General features: G+C 38.7%; 1 protein-coding gene across 4 annotated transcripts in view; it reads left to right on the top strand.

Moving 5' to 3' along the window:
- Window positions 1-25,932, top strand: part of sh2b3 (SH2B adaptor protein 3) — a 71,224-nt gene that overhangs the window by 25,715 nt on the left and 19,577 nt on the right. The gene's annotated exons all lie outside the window — the stretch shown is intronic.

Genomic DNA, 25,932 nt, shown 5'->3' on the forward strand with positions numbered 1-25,932 from the left:
GTTTGGCCATGACATGGATTTTGCAATATCGTCATTACTGTGATAAACACACGCACACGTTTTGGTTTTAGTACACACCCGAGGGAGATACGTCACACCCACACAGGTTGTCTATGGTTACGTAGCCTACAGGCTACCGCTGTTTGGTCATGGAACTTTTTTCTTTTCATTTCACACCCATGTTAACAGGTTAGAGCAGCCACACAGCCTGGATGAGCAGCGCGGCTGCAGCCGCCGAACTGCTGTGGCTTGTACGTGTGTGGTGTCCACACAGACAGCATTGCTGCTGCGGAGCTGCTACTGCAAGCCCTCAACAGATCATTTTCACTGTCTATTTTTGCTGACAACCGTGCGCATCACACGGAAAAAATAGCCGACCCACGGTGAATCTGTAGATGAGCCGCCCGCAGCCGAGCCGTGCTGCTCTCAGTCCATGTGTCTTCTGTACAGTACTAGTCCAACAGCGTCTTCGCTGTATATTTCCAAACTCTTTCTTCATGTGGGTTAAGATGTAAAAGAATATGTCAGCTTTCGGTTTCTTCAAAGATGTAAATTCTTTAAAATTTTAAATTTGGCTGAGGTGAAAAAACTTTGAAATAATAAAACAACAGTAAATATGTAAATATTCTTTATTGCTGAGATCCAAGTTGCTCAGCAATCAGCTACTGCTCAGTCTCACCTCAAAACAACAGCATGGGTGTTACTATTAACTCTGAATGAATCACATTACATTTACATTATGGGGCAGGCTGCTCCTCCAAAAACACATGTAGGCCTATACTTCATTTTCAATCTTATAGTCAATAAACACATCTGTTTTTAAAGAATATGTTTTTCTTTCTTAGGATATGTCCCCTTACATTGGCAATAGAAAGAAAAGAGGTAGAATCACGTTTAGAGTGGAGTATTCCTTTTAATAATGTAATAATAATGCCGCCAATAACCAAAAGAAATACCGTGATATACATTTCCGGTCATATCGCCCACCCCTAGCTCCATAGTTAATGCACAGACAATAGTGTGGTATGTTTTCATCTAACTCTAAGCTAGAAAGTGAATAAATGTATTTCTCAAAATGTTGAACTTCTGTGTGAATGCTAAAGAAATGTTGCACTGCAGCAACGTTTGTTTTTGTCACAGAAGTGGCTGCAGTATTTTTCCAATACAATACGATATACTTTATTGTCCCCATAGGGAAATTTGTTTTGGACTCACATGCTGCAGACATGATATGACACATGACCTATTGTCTTATCATATAGCTGCCTTCATAGTAATAATAATAAAGAAACAAACAACATGTAAACAAATCAACATGTATTGAAATTAAGTAGAGGGTCCCATTGTGCAACCATATAATCACATTTTAATTAATAGATTTATGATTCAATACGGATTTACTTGTAAAGTAAATCCCAAATGTATACTATATTTACAACATTTAAGGATTTTTTATCTTATTATTGACATTAACCTTAGCTGTAACAAGCAGATGTATGTCGCTGACAATTCCTCGGTTGCTGTTCTTGGTAGAGCAGATGCATGCTTTCATAGGACTGTTTCACAATAATGCGTCTGCAGTTCTTGCAAATGTTTGTTGAGCTTTTTCTCAGAAATCTGCACATCACTGAAACAGTTAACAGCTGGCAGGTTCCTCAGCGTGTGTTTCATATCTCTGCAAGATGGATACTTCTGTAGATTTGTTTGTGTTCATCAATAAGATGGAAACCCACAGAAACCTTTAAAGGGCTTTTTAATGTCAGATTGCCAGGCTGTGTAACAGATGCGTGTACATACTCTAAATTAACACACACACAAAGGCACAAAGTCATTTCCTGTTTCCAGTTTTAGTCACAGGGGTCCCCCCCCTTTTTCAAATCGTCTCTTTTCTCTGTTTTTTTTTTGTTTTCATAAATGATATTTTGCCGCATCTAAGAAGCTCCGTCTGGTGTACAGTTTGCCACATGACAAAACAAGACCAACACTGTGATGACATTTAGCTTTGTCTCAGAAAACTGTGTGTTTTATTGGTGGTTTTCATCACGTCTTTGCCTCCAGTGATTGGTTTGTTTCATAACTGCAGCTACAGAGTGTGCTGTGATGTTGAGCAGGCGTTGGTGTTAAACAAGCTGAAGAAGCCAAAGAGTGATATTACTTGTCTGCTCACAGCTTAGACTAATGAAAACTAATCAGAGCATCACGTCTGTTCTTGCATTGCGTGCCGAGTAGGAGGGTAACTGTTAAAACTCCATCATTTGTTTCACACTGATAACCTTTTAAGATAGGATAACAGATAGTTTGCCCTTTAACCCAGTTAAAGAAGCTTGAGGAAATGGAGTTACTGTTTGTATGAGTAAAGATGGATTTAATCCGTCTGTGCCTCGCTGATTACTGTCACACATTTCTTTATAATACAGTAATTTTCATGCATTAATGTAGCAGAGCATTTGCCCTGTGTGGCATTTTTGTGCTCCATTACCTCAAAGAATCTGCAACATGCATGTCTTCTTTTACTCTTTGGTGAGTAGATATGCCTCCTACACTATTTCCTGTTTGTTTGGGGTTTGCTTCAGCCAGTCAAAACTTTTTCTACTTAATGCTTCAAGATAATATCAACTCCACAATCAGAAAATATTAAGTTGTCACATTTAAATGTATATTTGTTTGAGTCACTTGCATTTGTAAGTTTCGGAACGAGAAAAGGATCAGTTTGCCCTCCCCATGTCCTTGCTTGACAGCTCATCACAACACAGCAGGATGTCTTTTTTTTTTTTTTTTTTTCTAATATGCACGCTTGGCTCCACACATGAGACCTCATGGCATAAAACCCTGCAATAATTCCAGATGGGGCCAGCTGCAAGGCTGCATGTGCTTGCACACCCAGTCCCCTAAGATCCCCAAACCAGTAATCAGAGTGGCTAAGTTGACTGCTGTCCTAGCCATCTACAGTATAAGGCAGCAGAGTTCAGTCTCTTCGGGGTGTGTGCAAGTGTGTATTCTGGCACAAACAGAGGTCAATGAAAAAGATGTTGCATGCCTGTGTGCGTGTCTGAGTGCGTATGTGTCCTTGTAGCGTTTTATATTTAGCATCCCTCAACTCTTCAGCCAGCTGCAGCCCTAACCAAGTGCGTGAGGCAATTCAGTTGATGATAGAGCCAGAGCTGTGTGTGTGTGTGTGTGTGTGTGTGTGTGTGTGTGTGTGTGTACGTGCATGCATATTTGATCAGAATGTGAAGGCATTGGTTGGATTTTCCTGGCTGATTGCAATGCTGCTTTAGTTAGCCAACTGCACTGCTGCTCTGACCGAGTGCTCCCCCTCTCACTCGTGTGTGTGTGTGTGTGTGTGTGTGTGTGTGTGTGTGTGTGTGTGTGTGTGTGTGTGTGTGTGTGTAATCTTGGCAGGGCAGAGAGTTAAGGCCCCGAGAATGGCCTTAAAAGGAAGGAGAGCTGTGGACTTGCATGCACACATTTTAACATACACAAGAAAAAAAACGCACATGGTTCACACAGTAAAGGAAGTCATTTAAACACACATACTAGTACTATGTTGGGGTTCTTGAGTTATATAATGTGCTGGTACGGTTTATTTTTTGTGTATGTAAATTGGGGTTTCACACATCTGTGACTGTGCGTGAGCATGCATGCCTGCACGCTGCACATATGTCTTGGCTGCACAGAAGATAATGATCCAATGGGTAGTGTGCATATGTATTTTTATTTGCAGCTTTCTAAGTAAGAATATCAGTGTGCTCATTTCGCACAAAAGAGGAAGCTGCATGGAAACTGATAATGTATTCGCGTGAGAACACTTCAGTCGAGGCGCAGCGCCTTGTCAGGGCAACAGTTCAGCCAGGTTTTTGATGCAGTGCTAATGTCAGTCTTGTGTTGTTGCAAAAATGCTCCAAACTTAAAGTTATGAGATAGTAAAGTTAGTTATGTAATAGTAAGATTGTATAATTCTGACATTCATATGTTTTGCACCAAAAAAGTTAATTGAATATATTAAAGTGATCCTAATCGAATTTGTTACGAATCGGATGAAAAATGATGCTACAATTCTTCCGCATGACTATCTGCTTGTTGCACTCGCGCTTATGATCCATTTGTTTTCCTGGGGAAATTAATTAGATGAGATTAGAAGCCTTTATTGATCCCCAGAGGGGAAATTCTGGGAAAATGTGTGTCCGTCCGTCTGTAACAGTGTTGTGAGCGCAATATCTTACATAACGAATACAACATATCTCGTAACGCCTTGAGGGGATTTCTTCGAATTTGGCACAAACGCCAGGATGACCTGATTAGATTTTGGTGGTCAAAGGTCAAGGTCACTGTGACCTGACATCTGTCCCGTTCTTGTAAACGCGATATCTCAGGAGCGCCATGAGGGGATTTCTTCTTATTTGGCACAAACATCTACTTTGACTCATGGATGAACTGATTAGAATTTTATGGTCAAAGGTCAAGGTCACTGTGACCCCGCAAAACACATTTTCGGCCTTAAGTCAAGAATTCATATGCTAATTATAACAATTTCACACAAATGTCTAATTGGATAAAACATGGATGTAAACTTCAACTTGGCTTGGTTTGGTTTGCAGAGGCATACAGTCGCGAAGGCAGTAATTCTAGTTTGTTTTGCAGATGGAATGACAAAATAGCCAAAATAGGCAATGTAACACTTGTTTTATTGCAGAAGTGAATCTTGTCATGTCAGCTGAAGCGAGCAGAAGTCTCCATAACGTCCTCAGTGTTGTCTGAGACTTTAACCTTAAAGTCTCTATTTTGTCTCTGCCTTTTAAAGTTTGGCCTCAAGAATCTCGATGAGGACAAACTGACACTATGACGCATAAACAATTAACATTCCTGTCTTGGTGTTATGTTAGTTTAGATTATTTAGTCCACACCTCAAAAAGCTGAGAAGAAAGTGAATGTGTGTGGCATTTGTTCTGGTGTATCGCCTGCTTTTAAGTATCTTAATGTACGGTTTTCCTCAGGTCTTAGGAGTTATCTTGTAACCTTCCTCAGCTTTGCCGAGGTAGCTGTTTCTACAACACCGAGCCCTACTTCTCCTTTCATCTGACGTACGGTAGTCAAGGTTACAGACAAGGTTAGCGTCTTGCCAGGAAAATCGTGGTATTCTGTCTTCCATAGTCCGTTCCCACAGACTGCTGCAGTCTGATATGTTTCCTCAGACCTCCTATAGACTTAATCACACCCCTCTCATCTCATCTCAGCTGTGTGTTTTTGCTTTTGCATGTGTTTGTTCCAGCTCTTCTAGCCTTAATCTTTCCCACATGGTTTCATTTCATGCGTGTGTGTAAATGTGCCTACAACTATGTATCATGTTGCTCTTGGAGTTTGTGTGTTTGTGCTCTCTCACACGTATTTTTATATATGTTGACATATATAGTAAAAGCTTTGTCTTCGCTTTTCTGTCCCATCAGGGTCATGTGCCACTTAAATAGAAAATAGATGAGTTTCCAGTAATAGGCCATCTTAGAAAGCCAACTGCAGCGTTACGTCTTATTAAACCAACAGAATTGGAGTTACTTGAAGTTAAAATGCGTTTAAATATACAGTTTGTTCTTATGCATTCTTGTATTTACATTTATTTTTACGTGTTCTTGCCTCTGCATCTCTGCTGCTGTGTTTTGCTTTTTTCTCTCTCACTGACAGTAAGAGAGGAGTTTGCAACATCAGTGGAAAATACTTTTCCTACAACCAGACTCTGGTGTCCATCTGTTCTGTGTTACTTGTTGTACTTCAGTCTCTCATATGGCAACATGCAGCGTTAATTTGGCTCTCGTTGCATACCACAACTAAAGCTCTGAACATATGGGCCCCAGTCAGCTGAACCAGAAACAGAATGAAACCAACCAAGAGAGACACAGGAAACGCAACAGCAGGAGACATGAGAAAGACGGGCTAAAAGTTAGGTAGACAAGCCAGCTAAGGGGAGGACAGACAGAGTGAGACTGAGGTGACTGTAGGTCCAATTTTACTATTTTTGTAACTAAATGTCTGCAAAATTCTTACAAAACATGAGAGGTCTTGAAAAAAGAAGAAAGAAGATTCCTTGGTAGCACACATAGTTAGTTAACTATTTATTTATCTTATCATGCACATACAAGGTGCCCAGCCCATGTGGACTTATAAGGTGCTAAAAAAATACCGACGGAGTGGTAATACATTTGTCAGACATAAAATAACATCCTATGTTACATTTCAAACAAAGAACTTTGTCTCTTGTCCCAGGTTTTATAAATTAAATGAGCCACACAAAATGTTCTCTTCCTAAAACTCAAGTTTCTTATAATCATTCATCCAGAAGAACTCCTCAGAAATAACATTTTAATAAAAAGAAAAGCCCTTAAATCATCATTTAATGAGCAGTAAATTATGAAATGGACTTTGTCTTCAGTCTCACCTAAATTACATCACAAAGTATTTTCTCTTCAGGGAGACCAGCAAACCTGAATGTAACGGAGCACACAGAGATCTAAATTATGCTTCACGTAAAGCTTTACGCTATAGTTGGGACTAGAGATACCATTTTTTCTTTCTCGATACTGAGTACTGATCCGATACAAGCAGTGCTAATTTGTCCTTCAGGGTGCAATATTCACACACACTACTAGGGTACTGCCACCCTTTGAAACCCCCTTGCTCTGACTACCGTTACACTCTCCTCTAGCACTGCACGGTTGTTGTTTGCTATCGTCATGTGACAAACTCCCTGCAATCAGTTCTTGCACAGTGAAGGCTACTGTTTTGGAACCGCGAAGAAGAATTGCTTTCCGGTTAAACAAGTTGTTGTCTTTCTGGGTTAATAGAATGAATGAATGAATAGACTGGCGTTCATGCCAATACCGAATTTTGGGCAGTATCGGACGCATTTCCGATACTGGTATCCGTGTCGGAACAACTCTAGTTGGGACTGTATCACTGGGAGATCATAGTTCCAGACTAGTCACGGGTGATTTTACCATATTTCCAATATGCATATTGGGTAAGTGCATGCTCATTTGAGATTGATATTTTGATGGCAACCCTAGGGCCCTTGTCAACTAAACTGTCATAAATCTAATAATAATAATTGTATTTTACATTCACCATGTAATTCAAATTAAAAGGACATAACTTTGAGTGACTTGTAGAAACTCTTTTACTGCAAAATTGAAACCCACCTTTGCAGTTAAGTTTTGAGCTGAAACAATTAGCTGATTCATTGATAACTATTTTGATGATAGATTAATTGTTTTAAGTCATTTTCCAAGTTAAAATGATCCAGTTCCAGTTTCTCAAATGTGAGAATTTGCTGCTTTTCTTTATCTTATGTGATAGCAAACTGAATATCTTTGGGTTTTGGACTGTTGGTCGAACAAGACATTTTAAAATATTACATTGGGCTTTAGGAAATTATGAATGCAGATGAATCGATAATGAAATATCATCATTAGTTGCGACCCTAATAAAAAATAAGTGACACGAGCTGCTACTAGCTGCTTTGTTTTGGTTTCACTAAAATATAATATTTTGGTCTGTAACGATGCGTATTTGGCCGAGGCCAGGTGGACAACCAGTAGACATCCTGGAAGTAGCGACCAATTCTGGAATCACGCAGAACTTCCAGATGGCCAGTCCGCCTCTGCAGATAGACGTATTTAGAGCAGAGATCATCTCTTCAAAGAGAGGCTAGTTTCATTTTACATCATAACAGTCTTTGTATCTCACCCGCAAAGTCAAATCTTTTCCTCTCTCCAGGGATTGAGTTTCATGAAACCTAGAAATTATGCCTTGAAGTGACTTGACTGACTCATGTAATGGATGTAGATATGTGCGTGGGTGCACATGCATGCTTGTGTATTGTGTGTTCACCACATGTATATATGGTGTTAATATCACGCAACAAATCAATCCGTTCAAGACAGATTGTAAAAGTGTGAGAGTCGATGTTCTCCCGTTTGTCTTCTTCGGTTCATTAAACTAGATTACTTGAAGGTTCTGCTTTTTTTTTGTTTCTCTCTGCTGACATGCCTGAACTTGTCCCCGGTCTCCTTATAATTTCGTATCACCAGATCTTTATCTTGTACAGCCCACATAGGAGGGTATTTTGTAGAAAAATCGGGAGAACAAAGCCTCTGGAAATCTTCAGGCAGCCATCCAGTTGGCTCTGAGTTTGGAAATCCCTCTGGAAACAATATCTCTGGTTGGTTGGCATAATGTTGTTGGTTTGAAATGAAATGACTGGCCACTGTGACTCGACCCTTTGCTTAAATTACATGAATAATGTGTGATGCACATAGAGTATTAGGTTAATTTGATCATCTTGATAATTTTTTTCCATTCAAATCGCTTGTTTTGTCCAGCCAGTGGTCCAAAACCGAAATGATATTCATTTCAATGATGTCAAACAGAGAAAAGCACCATATTCCTAGCAGAAACAGCATTTGCATTTTTTTTGTTGCTTCATCGACTAATAGTTTCCCCACTAGTACAGATATTACCTGAACCTGCAACCTGTCAAAAAAGAGAGATCACTGGAAAATATGTTTATGGTAAAAGTGCAGGTTGAGTTGGAGTAAAAAATATATTTGTCTCAGTCTGTACACCAAAGCATGGCAAAGTACGGTGAGGTGGTTGGACAACAGCAACCACAAAATTGCATGTAGTATAGTAGTATTAGTACATACAAAGGGAGTCATTTTTTATGAAGGGCAAACACTGAAAGCATGAAATGATTTGACAAGAACATGAATCAATGAGCAGGATCTGGATCAATACAACCTAAAAGATATGTAGTCTCCGTGATCAGAAATGTGGATCTTTGCCACACCACCCCCAAGTGTGGTTAGATTTTTAAAAAACAGGGTAAGTGATTATTATAGTCTCTGTAGCCACAACAAAATAGAGGATTTTTCACAAAAATGTGTTATTTTACTTTGTGGCAAATGTACAGTAGTGGAAAATATGAGTGTATAGATCTATAGTAGAGATGATGAAGCTTTTGTTGGTGGTGGATTGAACATAGAGTTTCAGGTTACATTCAGTCTTATTTAGTGTATAATTTAGCATTTTGCTTCTTATTTGAAAGTCCTCACATGCCACACTTGCGTGAAAGTTGGCTTGAGGTATTAAGACTGAGAACAAAACCAGTGTTTAACCAAAGTGAGCAGTAATGACTCTTGTCAGGAATACAGTGAGTCATAGAGAGATCCTACCAAGTTAAAACCACAAATATCTACGGAAAGCACTTGGTGTAAATATAACCAACAGCTTCAAAGATCTGCAACCTCTCAGATGTTGTAGACGGCATACAGTAGATCACTAGATAACCTCTTTCTTCAACTTCTCTCATCTATGAAGGGTTTGGCAAAACAAAGTCATTTCTGACCCTTAAAAGAAATCTTACCGGCTTCTGAACGTGATTGTTGGCGTCATGTCCTTTGATGTAATACAATATGTAATATGATATGATTCATGTGGAGATTTGTGATTGAAAAGCTTATGTTGTGGGCAGAATCCACATGTTTATAGACCAGATCCATTTTAGTGACTATGTTTACATGAACATGGGGCTTGCCCACGCTGTTCTCAGCAGGAGAGAAGTGCTGACCTCGACTGATATTGGAACATTTTGAGGAACTAAACCTGACTGACATAACCTCTGTGGATGAGGTCGCCAGAAGACTGTTGAAACATTGTCCATCTCTTGGAGGTCACTGTGTTAGTCATAAAGCTCTGTAGTGTTCGGGTTGGATGAGCTGAAAGGTCTAGATATTGTTGGTCTTCATTAACAGGCCTCTTCAATTTTGTGGGAGATTTCAGGGCAGTGCCTTTGGACTTGTAGAGGTGGGTGTTGGTCGCCTGAAGGCCCTGACACGCCAAGCCGACGGTCGGCCGTCGGTGAGCGTCTGTCGGCCTAGTTTTTGTGGTGTGGCCCGCACCGTTGGCTCTAGTCTGCCCGTGTCGGAAGTTTTTTTGTCGATTCAGCATGTTGAATTGGTGGCGCAGATCGTTGGTGAGAGAAACACTCTGATTGGCTGTTCAGCTGAAACAAATCAGTGCATGAGAAGAGAAATGGAAGTGAGGAAACGAGTCAAGAGGAAAAACACAGAAGGCCCCCTTAATATTTCAGATTCATCTCATCTGATTATTCCAACACACGGATATTTTCACAAAGACATGGCCGTCTGGAATGAAGCTAAGTGGTGAGTGAGAGTGGTGTGAAAATAGTCAGCAAACGCCGCTTTGTTTCATGTACGTATCATAACAACGGCTTGTATCCGCAGTCCTCGGTCCTCCGGTTTCCCTTTTTGAATGATGAATACAGACTACTGCCACCTGCTGGTGTGGACAGTTATTTCCTCTCACGCAGGCGTAGAACGTACGTGCTCACCGGCCGTCGGATGTAGTCTTCAATGCGTGTTCAAGTGCAACTTGTCGGCCAAGACAAATGTGACGTGAGGCAACGTCAAACCTCAGATTTCAAGAGGAGCGATGCTGATATGTTTCTTGTTGTGCAACAGTGAACCTGCTCTTCAGCCTGGCATGGATACTGGATGGGATGATGGGTTAGTTTGGTGTCCCTCCTTGAATAACTGGAATGAGGGGTGTCTCTGTATTCTCAGCAATAAGTCCAGCATATTCTTGGTTGGCATTCGGCTCCACCAATGCCTGAGCTTATCACAAATTCATTTTTTAAACTTAAATCTTGGATGCCTCCTTGTGAGAATAATCCATGTAAGTCCAACTTGTAGCAGACCCCGGGGCAGATCCAGAACTTGCTGGAGGGAAAACACATCCCACTTGGCCTGGGAACGCCTCGGTATCCCCCAGGAAGTGCTGGAGGACGTGGCTAGGAAGAAGCAATCATGGCTACCTTGCATAGCTTGCTGTCTCTGCAAGTAGATTAGAATAAAATGGATGGATGGATGAAAGATGGCTGGACCATAACATCAACATTTTATACATGTTTATGCCAAATTGGGGTGCCAGTAGGGGCTAAATGCTCGGAAATATAAAATTGATTGAAAAGCAGAGGAAGTAAGGCTAAGACAACATAGCTCACGGAGGACACGGTTTACAACAGCAGGCAGCTTTTCACATCATTTGTCACTTTTGTTTATATTTATTTGGATTCAGTCTAAAGGAGGCAGAAAAACAGTCTTCTCATACAGAGTGGAAAACATCTCTCTCAGTGTGGAAAATGCCTGAATGTGGGAGGGGTGTTGTGTGTTTTTTTTGTTTGTGCATGTATGCTTCAGCGTGACAAAAATCTATAGAAACATCTAAAGGAAGTCGAGTGGTTAGAGTCATGTGGTCAAGATGTTTGTCAGATCTCTCGCTCTTTCTCTTTCTAGTTCTGTGTCTTTTTCTGCAGAAGAGGTTGTCATGCTGTCTCTTCCTGCATTTATGACGACTCTATTTCAATACAAAGTTTCCCTTTGGTGATTAATGATATTTAATCGTTCATGCATCACAAAATGTGTGCTTTTTCCCCCCCGTCATAACCTCTTTGTTGGACTCTATCGTGACCTACAATCCCAGTGCCAGTGCACATGACCTTGCTGAGTTGCATGTGGAAAGCCCCCAAAGCAAAGCTGCGCAACACCCTCACCCAACAGTTTTCTCTTGGCCTCTGTTCTTCTTATTCATCAGTGCCCACACGCACACCTGCAAACACTATTATATTACCATGCAGTGTTATGTCATGGTTCGAGTAGGTGTAATTGCATTAAGATAAAGTATGTGAAGTTCTTCTTTTTATTTGCTGCATCAAAAGGATGTTTGCAGTCGTGTAAACACCTGCAGCATGCATAGCTGAACTTGTGACTCTTTATTATTGACTGTAAGTGACTCTCAAACAGCTTCAGTGGAACATTATAACCTTCATGACGGTAGGGTTTATTGCAGTACCGTTGTATTGCATTAGTTTAAACAAGGTGTGCCTAAAAAAATGGCAACTTAGTGTATTTTATATCTAGGCTTCACTCTGTCTCAGAACCAGCGTTTCTGGAGCCCTAAGCAGGAACTGTAAATATTAAAATTATACAATTTGCTTGTCTGGTGGCCCTGTGGTTGTTGTGGGGTCTTTTATTTGCTTATGCGTCAGGACGGCTCTGCTCTAGACACACTTCCTGTGCTTTAAACGTGGCTACTGAAATGTTTTTGTTTGTTTGTTCTTTTTTTGTACGAAGTCATCTTTGCACATGCTCTTCTGTTGGTGTCGTAAAAAGAGCCGCTTATAGTCCACTCTGATGTGACGTAACGTGGACAGAGTGTCTTCAGCCATTAGTCAGAAACAGGAATATTAATCTAAAGGTGATAAACATTGAACATCAATATTGGAGTATTGCCTTTTTATTATTGTCAACAAACTGATTATTATGTGCATAACCACCGTTTCTGGCAAGAGGTAGTTCAATCCTTTTTTTGTGGAGTTTCAGTCCGTGTCATCAGCAGGACTGGAGCAGAAGCTAGGAAGTAGCTAGGAAGATCATCCCCTCATAATTAAGTGTACATTTTTAACCAAATTTTAAATTAATTATTATTTTTGTTTATCTATCCATACATTTTCTGCAGCTTATCTGGGTCCAGGTCACATTAAATGACAAATTATATTACTAGACATTATTTCTATATACAGCTGGGAAGTATTGACAAAGATGTCGATAAATTCATGTACTTTAAAGTGGCAATGATTAATGGATTAGTCGATTGACTGACAATTTATCAGCAACGATATTGTTAATTGATGAAATGTAACTGCTAAATATTTAATTTCTTTAACGCATTAACGCAACTTGCGATTTTTAGGTTGTAGCGGGCTAAGTTTTAAAGCTAGAGTGAAGATACTGACATTAAATGTAACTAGGAAACTTAAGGAATCCATTGGTACCAACCATTTCATACTGGCTTGGCCATTTTCAAATCCCTTGACCTCTGACCTCAAGATATGTGAATGAAAATGGGTTCTATGGGTACCCACGGGTCTCCCCTTTACAGACATGCTCACTTTATTATAATTACATGCAGTTTTTGGCAAGTCAGTCAAGTCAGCACACTGACACACTGACAGCTGTTGTTGCCTGTTGGGCTGCAGTTTGCCATGTTATGATTTGAGCATATATTTCTTATGCTGAATGCAGTACCTGTGAGGGTTTCTGGACAATATTTGTCATTGTTTTGTGTTAATTGATTTCAAATAATAAATACTGTATATACATACTTTTGCATAAAGCAAGTGTATTTGCCCACTCCCATGTTGATAAGAGTATTAAATACTTGACAAATCTCCTTTTAAGCTACATTTTGAACAGATAAAAAAAGTGATTAATTTGCGATTAACTATTTTAATCGATTGACAGCCCCAATCTTAAGGTTTTGTTCGGTCAGTCAGAAAAAACAAGCAAATTAAAGACAACACCGTGGCAACATCTGAGAAACTGTGAATGTTATTTTTCACTACCTTTTTCACGACATTTTATAGAGGTAACGATGAAACAATTAATCAACAGATTAATGGATAATGAAAATAATCGTTAGTTGAAGCCCTAATGTACTTCATAAATAATTGTAGGCCTTATTGTCCTGGCTGGTTTTTCAGTCACACTTTGAGCAGTATGGCAGTGGAAAAGGTATTCCATTTTGTTTTATGTGGCATTAAAAGGCTGTAAAAAGTCTTAAATTTGTAAACCCTGCAGAAACCCTGTGTGAACATTTCTGTATATCTTCTGTGTTCTAGTCTACTCTCTTCTTTTCTACTCCGCTTAATTCTGAGTCACATCTCCAGTCCTGCTAAGCCCCTGATTCACTCCAGGCAAGTCTTTAGCCTGGTTTCCATTACAGGGCCAAACACAACTAGCATTTACTCATTATCTGTGCTTCTCAGTTTTCCCCTGTAAAAAAATGACTTTTTTTTTTTTTATCTTGCTGCCAGCGGAGATGATTTGTCAATTGTGGCCGTAGCTTCTCACTAAGCAAACTGTGGCTTTTGATACTGCGTTATAAACATTTAGAGTTTGCTCTGGCCCTGGCAAATCCCACTTGGCTCTGCCTCTTGTGTGGAAAATGTTATCATGACTTGATCTCCTTCCCTTTATAAACCTGGTTCTGGCTCAGTGGTACCAGAAACTGTAGTCATAAGGGGCAAAACTACACAGTAAGGTTTATTCAGAAACAATGGTGTGGCACAGGGGCAGCAGGGAAAGGAAGGACAAGAGAGTTTTTCTTTCCCAACTTCAGGGCATATCTCTGAAGTCGTTTTTTTGTAGTTTTAAAATAATAAATCACAGCCGATTTTTATTCCAGGCCAATATATCCGCAGATATTATCAGCCACTATTGGGATATAGAAATATCTAGGGCTGCAACCAATGATTATTTTCATTATCGATTCATTTGCTGCTTTTTGATTAATCATTTACGCTGTAGAATATCAAAAAATTATCAAATTGTCTCATTTGAATAGCTGGAACTTTGGTAATTGAAAAATTACCAAATGATTAATCAGTTATCATAATAATTGGGAATTTGTTTTCTGTTGATCAATTAAACAATTAATAAACTAATGATTTGAACTTTATCGGTACTGGCACTTACAGTATGTTAAAAGGTAGAAATTAGATTACTACACTACACACAATCACACAATCTATTTTCTGTTTCTCAGTAAGCTGATCTGGTTGTTTTCCATGATATTTTAGCTGCACTTTGATTAGCTTGAAATGTTGTCTTACTTAGGGTCATTTATCTTGGACAAATGAGTTGTACCTTATATGCAAAGATTAAGATTCAAATTGGAAAATAATCACTCTGGAACAGTAGTCGGGGTCAAAGATCTAATAGTTTATCACATTGACCTCATAACATCTTGTCATTCATATCGGCAGACCTTTCTCCTCAGAAATCTACTCTAAGACAGATTAGAAAATGATATCTCCCTTTTTCAAAGTATTTTTTGGGGCATTTCTGTCTTTTTGTTTGATAGTGACAGCAGAGAGGTGACAGGAAATGAGTCAGAAGAGAGGAAGACCCCCCAGCCAGACTAAAATCGGGGACATTGTGACCACACGGTCAACATCCCAGATCATTAGGCTACCAGGACGCCTTGAAAATCGTATCTCATGCTTATGCTACACTGCCATATACTGTAGATTTAGGCTCACAAAGCCGCCTTGACTTGTGTTTCCACTTCAGTACATTGTGGGTGAATGCCGTGTTGTTTGTGGTGCTTAAAGCATTTAAAAAATGACATTTAATTGCCAAAGCAACGTGTCTTTCCAAAAACAATGTGCCGATTACTCAAGATAATTCACAGACCTCGCTGTCAGTAGTTTCCACTGGAACAATTTTCTTTGCTAGAAAGCAGTCCCAATAAAAACAGTTCACATTTTCAATAGAAAGAAGTCCCAATGAAAACTGTTCAGTCAGGTCTGAGGATTAGTTTGGATAACCGATACATATTTTCTGGAAGGAGATATTGCCGTTTGGCGTTTCAAATGTAATTTTTCAGTGCTGTGAGCACCGCAAATGAAATATTTGAGCAGCGACAGAAGTCTCTGTGGTGAATATCTCAAATCCGAGATATCCAAAACGATCCACATGAAGTGATGTCAGGAGTGTTAGGTGGGAAAATATGTTTCTTTGTGGCTTACATGAGCTGATTCTTCAGTCCTGCAGGACCTACTTTAATGAAGGTTATAATGTTATGTTTTTGTTGAACCATTTAAAAAAGGTGTTAATCAATACGTTACAATACGCTACTTGGCTCATCTAGAGCGATACGATATGATACGATTCAATGACTTGAAATTGATACAGTAACCTTTTTTTTTGCCAAAAATTCAATCAGTGTGACTGAAGTAAATAGCTGGATACTGCACACTGCAGGTCAGGATTCCTCAAAGTTTTTCTTGTAAGGGAATCGGGGATAAATTAATTATGGATATAAACAAGTAAGCACAACGATTAATGGCAAATACATACACCTTTTATTTGAAAATAATCAAAAGTGCAACTTCAGGAAAACGCTGCTTCAGTTCTCAAGATACAAGGCAGTGCAATATTTAACAAAAAAATAAAATATACCAACTTCTATTCAAGTTAAACGAACAGTGGTTTAACCTGCTGCTTCTGTTCTCATTTCCAAAGCAAAAGGTAGAGCAATAATATTTAACGAGGAATAAAATACAACCAACTTCTCCTCAGGTCGAACGAACAGTAGTTTAACCTGCTGCTTCTGTTCTCATTTCCAATATAAACGGTAGAGCAATAATAGTGGCATCTCAGTAAGTGCGTGTAAAGATTGGTTGTGTTGCCGTTGTATTTTATCTGGCCTTTGCACAAACAGCGAGCAATTTTTCAAGGACACCTCCCTTTTTGCAAAAGCCAAAATGTTTCCACATGCTGGACCTCAAACACGTCTGGCTCTTCCTCGCCATCAGTCATGCTTCGTTTTGTTCTCGTCTTTCTGAGATTGGCGCTGCTGGCGCATATCGATGACGTCATACACAGGGAGAGTGAATCGGAGTAACGTTTAACGTTTCTTTACTGTTAAAAGTGCTAAAAAATACATCCATATAACATTTGACGTGCTTAAATGCAAGGTGCAAATTCTTAGTATCGATACAATCGATTATTTACCTTGCAAATCAATTTTAGATCGATATACGTCTCCCGTGAAGGACAACTTGCCGAGTGCCTACCGATGTAGTTGGATCGTAGGAATATAAATCGATACATCGATGTATTAGTTCTGATCATTTTGGAGGATATAGTTTGTGGTGCTGTTGAATTGTGTTGCATACAGAGAGGTGTTCCTGTTATATGGCCTACCCTCATTGATATAAATGCGGTGTGCAGTCCTCTTAACAAGCTTTTCTGCTTGGCCTCATACATGATTTTATAGATCTTGGTAAATATTAGAATGTATCTTTTCAACTCAAAGACCTTTACATTGCCTACTGGATTCAATGTTTGTCAGAATTTGGCTGAAATGTTACTACTTTCCCTTCTTTTTTTCTGCTCCGTCAGGCTTGCTAATTGGTCTTTTTCGTGTGCAAAACCACAGCTAATTCATTTACAAGGAACTGCACTCAGTTCTGTGAATCTTGAGTGTGCTGTCTTAACTTCTGCATATTTGGCTTATATATCAGTGTTTCTGAGAAGTATGCAAGGAGGGCAGCACAATGAACTGACACATTTATTCATCACTGAAGGCTGACGACTTCTGACAGGTTTCCTAGAACACACTCATCTCTATCAGTGTTGGTAACCCCACAACTAGTGCTCAGTTTCTGTGTGTGTGTGTGTGTGTGTGTGTGAGAGTGTGTGTGTGTTTCCCACATCCTCTGTGATGCCACAGATAAAGCTGATTGTGAAAGTGATCTGATCTCCTGGCTGCACGTACTCCACCTATGTTCATGTACTAGAAACCAATTTGTACAAAGGTGACTGTAAGAGTTTTTCTCAGCGGAGGCACATTTTTTAAATATTTTCTTGGACTGTGAAAGAGCTGATTTGAGGAAAAAAAAAACACTACATGAACAGTAAAATGTATAAAATATTCCTAAAACATTTCATAGTAAGTTACGGTCATTAAAACTTACTGTAAATGAGTCATAAAAGATCATGTTTGGCTTAAAATGTAAAAAAACAAACATTTTCATGCATTTGTATTATGGTTTTATGTGATTACAGCTGCTTTGAGTGGACGTAACCCTGAGCCAAAAATAATTTGAAGGCCAGAGAGAATCGGTAAAATATCCCTCAGTGGGGCCTTTAAATTTTTATTTTTTTTGCGTTATCATGTTTTGGATCTGCTTTCTGAGTCAAATTCTACTTTCCAAATCAAAAGAGACCCAACACAAACCACTGATCTAACCCGACCTTTTAAGAGAGAAACTGCAGGATTCAGACTAACATTTACTTTATCTTTAATGTTGATATTCTTGTTCTTTTTGCTCACTGTTGAAGGACATGCAGTGTTTGCTTATTGTGTAGTGTTTATAGGGTTTGGCAGTTGTTTCTATTCGATCCGATCGGCAGCGTGGCTCAGCCTCTGAGCTTTGAAATAATCAAACCTTTAAGCTTTCTAAAAGCAATACAGTTAAAGGTAGGGTTTGTAGTGCTGTTAAAATGCATTTTTTGTTATATTAGTTGAAATTCTCATTACATCCCGACAGCAATCAATAAATCAAATGCTATGACAAAAAAAAAAAAAAAATCCGGTATCTTTGGTTGTCGCAGGACTATAAACCCGTCCAAATATGTCATTCAGGCCGGATGTGATGATTGGACGGGCTACCTGCCTGCCTGCGCACACTCTGCTCGTGCTCTCATTGCGCGTCACCGGAGTCTTCCACAAGCTGCTAGCGTGACAGCTGTAAGTACTAACAATAGCCATGTTTGTTGTTTACAATACGTTCATATCAATAATAGCTACTTTCATTGGAAAAGAGTTGGCAACACTGGGCTGTTTTTTTTGGTTGGATCATTCTTAAAATCTAGTTTACTCTTGCTAGTTTCACGGCATTACCGCGCCTACCTTTTAAAGTTACGTGAATAAACGTTGGTAAAAGAGCGTGAACATTTTATTTAAAATATTTAAACAATTAGAAAATCTATTTAAAAGCAATGTCTCCTCTATTCAAACAACGGCATAGGCACAAGCCTAATTGTTTACGTACGTTTACTGCCAATGTTTGCCACTAACTGGTCTTTAGATCTTATTAATTGCTGGACAGGAAGAAAAGTTTAGCCACCGTGTCATGGAAGAAACCAGGAGCGCTGGGATCAGAAAATCTATTTCTGTCCAACCAACTATGGAGGAAGACCTCAGGAGTGTGACACAAACAACAGGTGGTCTGGCAGTGGAGTAGAAGGGTGAAAACAATGCCAGCTGCTACAGATCACCATTGTTAAGTGCAGCTATAGCTATTGTATAAACACACTAAACACAGTTTTCTTTAGAAGCATACCAAGAATAAGTGTACAGTAGCCGCGATCCAAGCAGAGCTATAAGATTATAAAAATCAACCTGTAACATGAGCTGGATATAAATGTCCCACACATTGACTATTTCAGGGCTCCAGCGTGCAACCATAAATCGGTCAAGTGGTCAATTCTAACGTTATCATGATGTGTTAAAATGTAATCTTGTAAAATGTAGTTTTTGGCGAGAAACTTGAATAAATCCACTCGTTTGAAGGAGATGTTTTCACAGCAATATAAAATAGATATTAGAGAGGGAATTATGACCTGTTTAACTTCCTAACAAAAACCAGTATGCAAACGTTAATAAAGGAGTGTATGTTGAAGTACATGGGATTTATTGTTTTACTTTTGTTTTTATTGATGGAAGAGAATCGTGGAATTTCACTGGTATTGTTATCAACTACTAAATTTCTGTCATCGTGACACCCCCAGTGTAGGCCTATAGGAACTGACAAAAGGCTTAAAATGTGTTATTGTTGCGCGGTGAAATATTTTGGGTGCACCTAAAATATGTGCTGGTGCACCTAAATGAAAAAAGTTTGGCGCACCAGTACAGCCAATGTACAAAGTTAGTGCAGCCCTGTATTGAAAATGGCAGCGGATGAAAACATCAGATCTGCGTGGACTGATGAGGAAACAGTAACCTTCCTAAAATTAACACATTAAACAAACACAAATACCATATTTTCAACACCTTTTCTGCATTGTTTTCGTTCCTTTGAGGTTTTACTGATGCTCTTTTAATTACATCTTATTCTTTAATGGCACCCAACTGGTGAATAACCGCCAACTTCTTTTTATTGCGATGAACCTACTCCTGAAATACGCCTAACAGTAGTGGATGGAAATGCGCTTTAATTTGCATTTTCTTTTTTTCTGGAAATTTGCATAAAATATTTGCTAAATTTGAATGGAAACACGACAGTGTTCATGGATGTGTTAAATAGTTTTTGGACAACAATGGAGCCTTTATGGCACTGAAGAATAAGATATACAAGGCTTTGGTTTAACTTGTAGGATCATTTTGGTTTGCGTCTTTTCATGGGTTTTGTTGACAATAAGAAATATATAGACCGTACTTATCCTTTAAGTGTGCAGCAAGGAAAAGAAATGCATCAGTGATCCTAACCCAAAAGCAGGGGAAGTACAGACAGATGTGTCGGTCAAGGTCTCCTCTGCCTGATGAGGCCCTGATGGGTGGTGCTTTTAAAATGTCTGTGTGTGTGTGCTTGTGTGTAGGATAATTGTGCATACACACTTTCCAAAATCTCTACTGAGACCAGTTTGGTAACCCTGCAGAGTTTACGGTCAGTCCAGCACACACACACACACACACACACACACACACACACCACGCACACACACACGCACCCCGGACAGCGTTGGCTACACCGACCCTCGGAGGGATAGTGGAATGTGGAGTGTCAGTCAGTTGCCACGGTGACGGCCTTGAGAAAGGGACCCTGGGAAGATCGTTTTGGACTCCAAACATCCTGTGTGTCACCCTAGTGTGTGTGTGTGTGTGTGCGCGCGCTCTCAAACTGTAGATGTGTTTTTGACTGTGTGGGTGAGAGGTTGCACGGCTGCATCGCTATTTGTTTGTGAGCTACTTTGATCAACTGTTTATGCCTGCTGCTGGCGTGCATGTGTGCATGCGTGCATGCGTGCGTGCGTGCATGCGTGCGTGCGTGAACCCGGGTGAAGCAGTTGTTACTTTGAACAGGCAGCGTTGGTGCCTAAAATGTTTCTGTTGGTTTGTCATATGATTTGACCAAAGTTTGTGAAGTCGTAGTACAGTAGGTTCAATGTCATTCATTTGGCACTTTTTCAAAAATATTTTCAATATAAGGCTGTGACTGAAAAATTACTAAACAATTTTATTTTCATTATTAACGTAATTCATTAATCTATTGATTGTTTAATCTATAAAATGTCAAAACATCATAGTCCATAAAAATCCCCAAATCTTTCATTCCCATTAGGGTTGTCAATCAATTAAAAATATTTGAATCGCACAATTGATTGGTCGCACATTTTTTATCTGTTCAAAATGTATCTTAAAAGGAGATTTGAGACAAGTATTTAACACTCTTATGAACATGGGAGTGGGCAAATATGCTGCTTTATGCAAATGTATGTATATATTTATTATTGGAAATAAATTAACAACACAAAACAATGACAAATATGGTACCGTGGTTGGTACCAGTGGACTCATCAGGTTTTTTTAGTTTCATATGATGCCAGTATCTTCACTCTAAGCTTGAAAATTGAGCCCGCTACAACCTAAAACCAACCAAGTTGCGTTAAATAAATTAGTGGCGTTAAGACATATTTACATGTTATTATCGCCTTAACTTTGACAGCCCTAGTTGATATTGATAAAAACAGAGAAATGCAGCAAATCCTCAAATAAGAGATGTTGTACCGACAAATTTAGTTAAAACCCACAAAATGTTATTTTCTAACATGACCGGCTGAATCTTGTATAAATGTGTATAAAATGATACAGAAGCCTAAAATGCTAATTATCACCCGTTGTCTCTGGCCGGGTGTTAAAAACGCAACCTAAAAACAGAGAATTACATATCCTATAAATTTGATACACACAACATAATAAATAATATGCAAAAAAACAGTGTATTACACATTCACTTATAGATAATGCCATAGTATAACACATGGTAGTTATTAACTAGAGTCCAAGTAAGTAAGTAAGGGAAAAAAGACATGCAAGGACAGGACTAACAGATAGATACAGTATATACAGTAAAAATAATTTGAAAAGCCAATATGTAGGCCGTATTGTGACATCATGTCATATCTGCGTTTCATATTCACAATATCAGTCCTCTGTGTGTGTGTGTGTGTGTGTGTGTGTGTGTGTGTGTGTGTGTGTGTGTGTGTGTGTGTGTGTGTGTGTGTGTGTGTGTGTGTGTGTGTGTGTGTGTGTGTGTGTGTGTGTGTGTGTGTGTGTGTGTGTGTGTGTGAAGTTGAAACATAGTAGTGAAAGTATAGTTGACTCAATCTGAAAAGAACCAGGAGTGAAAACTGAAAAGTCGTTGCGGGGTCATAATATTACTGGGACAGTTCATCATCAGCTTAATGTGTTACACGTTGATATTTTAGTTGCCAAGAAAAGAATAAAACTTAACAGCTAAACTAAGTCAGTTAAGTAAACAGGAGTGTTGTTAATGTGGCAGTTTAAAAAAAAAAAAAAGGATAGAGCTACAACTAACACTTTCATCATGAGTTTATCTGTTGATTACTTTTTTTAAATTAATAAGAAAGTGTTTAGTCTATAAAATGTCAAAATATTGTGAACAAATTAAATTATAAATTCCCAAAGCCCAATGTTCGACTAAAAAAAAATATATTCAAATTACAATGATATAAAGCAAAGAAAAATGCAGTAAATCATCTCATTTGAGATGCTGGACTCTACTTGATAAATTAAATAATATATTCTATCCCACTTTCCGCCATCAGAATATTGAATACAAACTCGTGCTGTGCAACCAAATATTGTTAAAACCCACAGAACTTTATTTCCGCGGTTTTGTGGTGATGCCAAAGTTTCTAAATTTGACCAGCTGAATTTGGGGAAAAGTGTATAAAATTATACAGATGACGTCTAATATATTTCCAGTTGATGAAATGATACAACTATTAAAAACAACACGACCTTGGGCTTCAATATTTCACTCGTATGGCTTCAATGAAGAGCTTCAACAAGCTGTAAAGGAACATATATGGTACCGTCAGACATTGTGAAATAAGATCATTTCCAAACTAAAAGCTATTAAATTTAGGAGTTGATCAACTAATCTAACTAATCTAATATAGGTCTTGCAGTGCTTTGTATGTCATGTGTTGCTAGTGTAAATAGGTCATCAACACACAGTAGCATGTAGTTACTGTGGTAGAAACAACCTGTATTCATGTAAACAGGCCAACAGAGTCACGAAACCAAAGGAACAAGCTGTAAAACGCAGTGCTGTGTGTGTATATATATATATATATATATATATATATATATATATATATATATTATTGTATGCCTGATTTGTACTTTTCCGTGATATGCAGCTGATAAAACTCCAGTCTCTCTTGTTCTCCCGAGTGGAAAATCCATCTTGAACTAGATTTACACCCACACTCACAGATTTAAACCATCAATAATGTACTGAGACATTTTGACATTATATCCTGGCTTTTTTCCCCACATGAAGGAGACATTAAATGTTAAAATATTGTCCGGAATTCATTATTATTTAAACATTGAAGCTATGAGCATGCAGTAACCTTTGTTTACTACAACTTCACAGTTGCAGGATAAAGAACAGCAGCACTATAAGTCCGTAGACTTGAGGTCTGCTGGCAAACAATACACACAAAGAGGAGCAGTTATTTAAGACCTTAATGAAAAGCTTCCCTAAAGGTTTTATTGTATACAGTAAAACAGACTCATTATGCTCACGCTCTGTGGCTTTGTCTGAATCTGCCTATTTTATCCGTTTCTCTCCTGTAGAGTGTTTGTATGTAGAGGAGGTTAATGCCAGGTAATAGTTGTTAAGGACACGTTGCACTAGCTGTTGTTTTTGTCAGTCTCTATAGTAAAGGATTAAGTCTGCAGTCTAGTTATTCCGAAAACATGTCACTCGCACACCTGGGGCACAGTTTTAATGAAGTTTTAAAATGAGTAATAACGTGTTTCAACTCAGATTTAAAGCTCCGGTTCTTGGCAGTAATAAAGTGTACATTATTAATAGGTTATTCAGGGTAATAACTTATTAATGCCTAATAAATACCTTTGACTTCTAATTAGGGCTGTGTATAAGCAAGACTCTGGCGATACGATAAGTGTCATGATACAGGGGTAACTATTCAATATATTGCGATATTGTAAGCAAGGGGATATATTGCAATTGTTTTCAAATTACATTTTTAGGAAAGCTGTCAAAGTATAAGACACCAAATGTATAAAATCTGAGTAAAGAAAAGTCACTGTGAAATGACTACTATGGGGACTAACATCATCTCACATGAATACAACTGGACTCATTGGATCCACAAGAGTCTCAGCTTTACAGTCATACCCAATTTATGCAATTCCAAGACTGTTTAGTGTGAAGAAATATTCAAATACTGTACACCATTTTAGAATAGGTGAAAATAACACATTTGTACTGCATGCAAAAAACTTGTTTTTTGCCCAAATCTAAATATCTGTAAAGGGGAGACTCATGGGTACCCATAGAACCCATTTTCATTCGCATATCTGGAGGTCAGAGGTCAAGGGACCCCTTTGAAAATGGCCATGCCAGTTTTTCCTCGCCAAAATTTAGTGGAACTTTGCAGCGTTATTTAGCCACCTTCGCAACATGCAAGTATGACATGGTCGGTACCAGTGGATTCCTCAGGTTTTCTAGTTTCATATGATATCAGTACCTGAGCCTGCTACATCCTCCAAAAGACGGAATAGCAGCCGGGAGATTAATTAAAAATCAATACAGCGTTTTGGAGAATCTATACAGTATCCCAAAACATAATATCACGGTACTCATGTGTATCGATATTTTCTTACATCTCTACTTCTAACATGAAATAATATCAGTAAATTGCGGCTATTTGTAACTCCAAATAGCCCACAGCCATGGACAGATTACGGGACAATGGGCCCCTGGACACAAACATATAAAAGGTCCCCCACCCTTCCTACGTAGGAGCAAAACCCCAAGACTCTAAGAGATGCAAAACAATGTGGTTTTGAGTCTCTTTGTGTTTGTTTTGTATCTTTTTGTGATAAATTTGTGTGTCTTTGTTGTTCTTTCTAGCTCTTTTTTGATAACTTTATGACTTTATAATTGTTTTTTATCCCTTATTATTCTTTTTGCATCAAGTTTTGCATATTTTGGTAGTTTTTTTTCTTCTGTTTTGGTCATTTTGTGGCTGTTTGCGGCCCATTTTGGGTCTCATTTGCATGTCTTTGTGATTGTTTCGTGTCTCTTTGTGTGTCTTTGTTGTCGTTTTGCGTCTCTGTGGTCTTTTTGTGTTTCTTTTTTAGTCTGTTTGCATCTTTTTGGGGTCGTTTTTCATCGCGCTTTTGAAGATGAACTTCACACACAGTTCATGAATGCTCACACAATTTTCCCACATTGCTTTGGGGTGTTGTTTAAGGAAATAACCATGAAAGGGTTATATGCAGATGAGAAAAAAGGGAAGAAAAAGGGCAAATGCCTGGTCAGTGTGTGCGTGAGTCTGTTTGTGTGTGTGTGTGTCCTCTGGAGGGACTATTACAGACTACAGTTTGCAGTAATAGGAAATGTGCTGTGAGCTTGAACTTGCTCCCCTGATGAAGTTGATTCACAGAAATCAGGCGTGTTATGTTGTTGCTCAACCAGTCAAACATCTGCTGCCTGTTTTTTTTTCTTCTTTTTTTTTTCCCTCCACAGACACATATGGTTCCTCAAAGATGTTCTTAGTCAGAAACTCATTCACAATCTCACAATAAATTCCTCTCAGTGAGTCACCCTCTGCTTACCCACACACACACACACACACACACACACACACACACACACACACACACAGTTCCACATCTTAATAGCTGTTGCACATCCTGTGTAGTTATGATGTTGATGATGAAGCTTTAACTCACATCCTTTATCTTCGTCGCTTTAGGTTTTTTTCGGCATGAAATATGTATACATGTTCATTAACCAGTGATGTGCAAATAGAAGTAAACTGGTTTGTCTGCAAATGTAAGAGTGGTCAAATATTTTAGATTTCAAATATTTAACAGTTATTTTCATTAGTGATTAGTCTCTTGAGTATTTTCTCAATTAATCTCAATAAAATGTCACAAAACATTGAGCCTGTTACAATTTCCCAGAAGTCCAAGATGACGTCTTCAAATGTCTTGTTGTGTCCG

The sequence above is a fragment of the Sebastes fasciatus genome, chromosome 6 (assembly GCF_043250625.1).
Source record: "Sebastes fasciatus isolate fSebFas1 chromosome 6, fSebFas1.pri, whole genome shotgun sequence".
NCBI lineage: Eukaryota > Metazoa > Chordata > Actinopteri > Perciformes > Sebastidae > Sebastes > Sebastes fasciatus.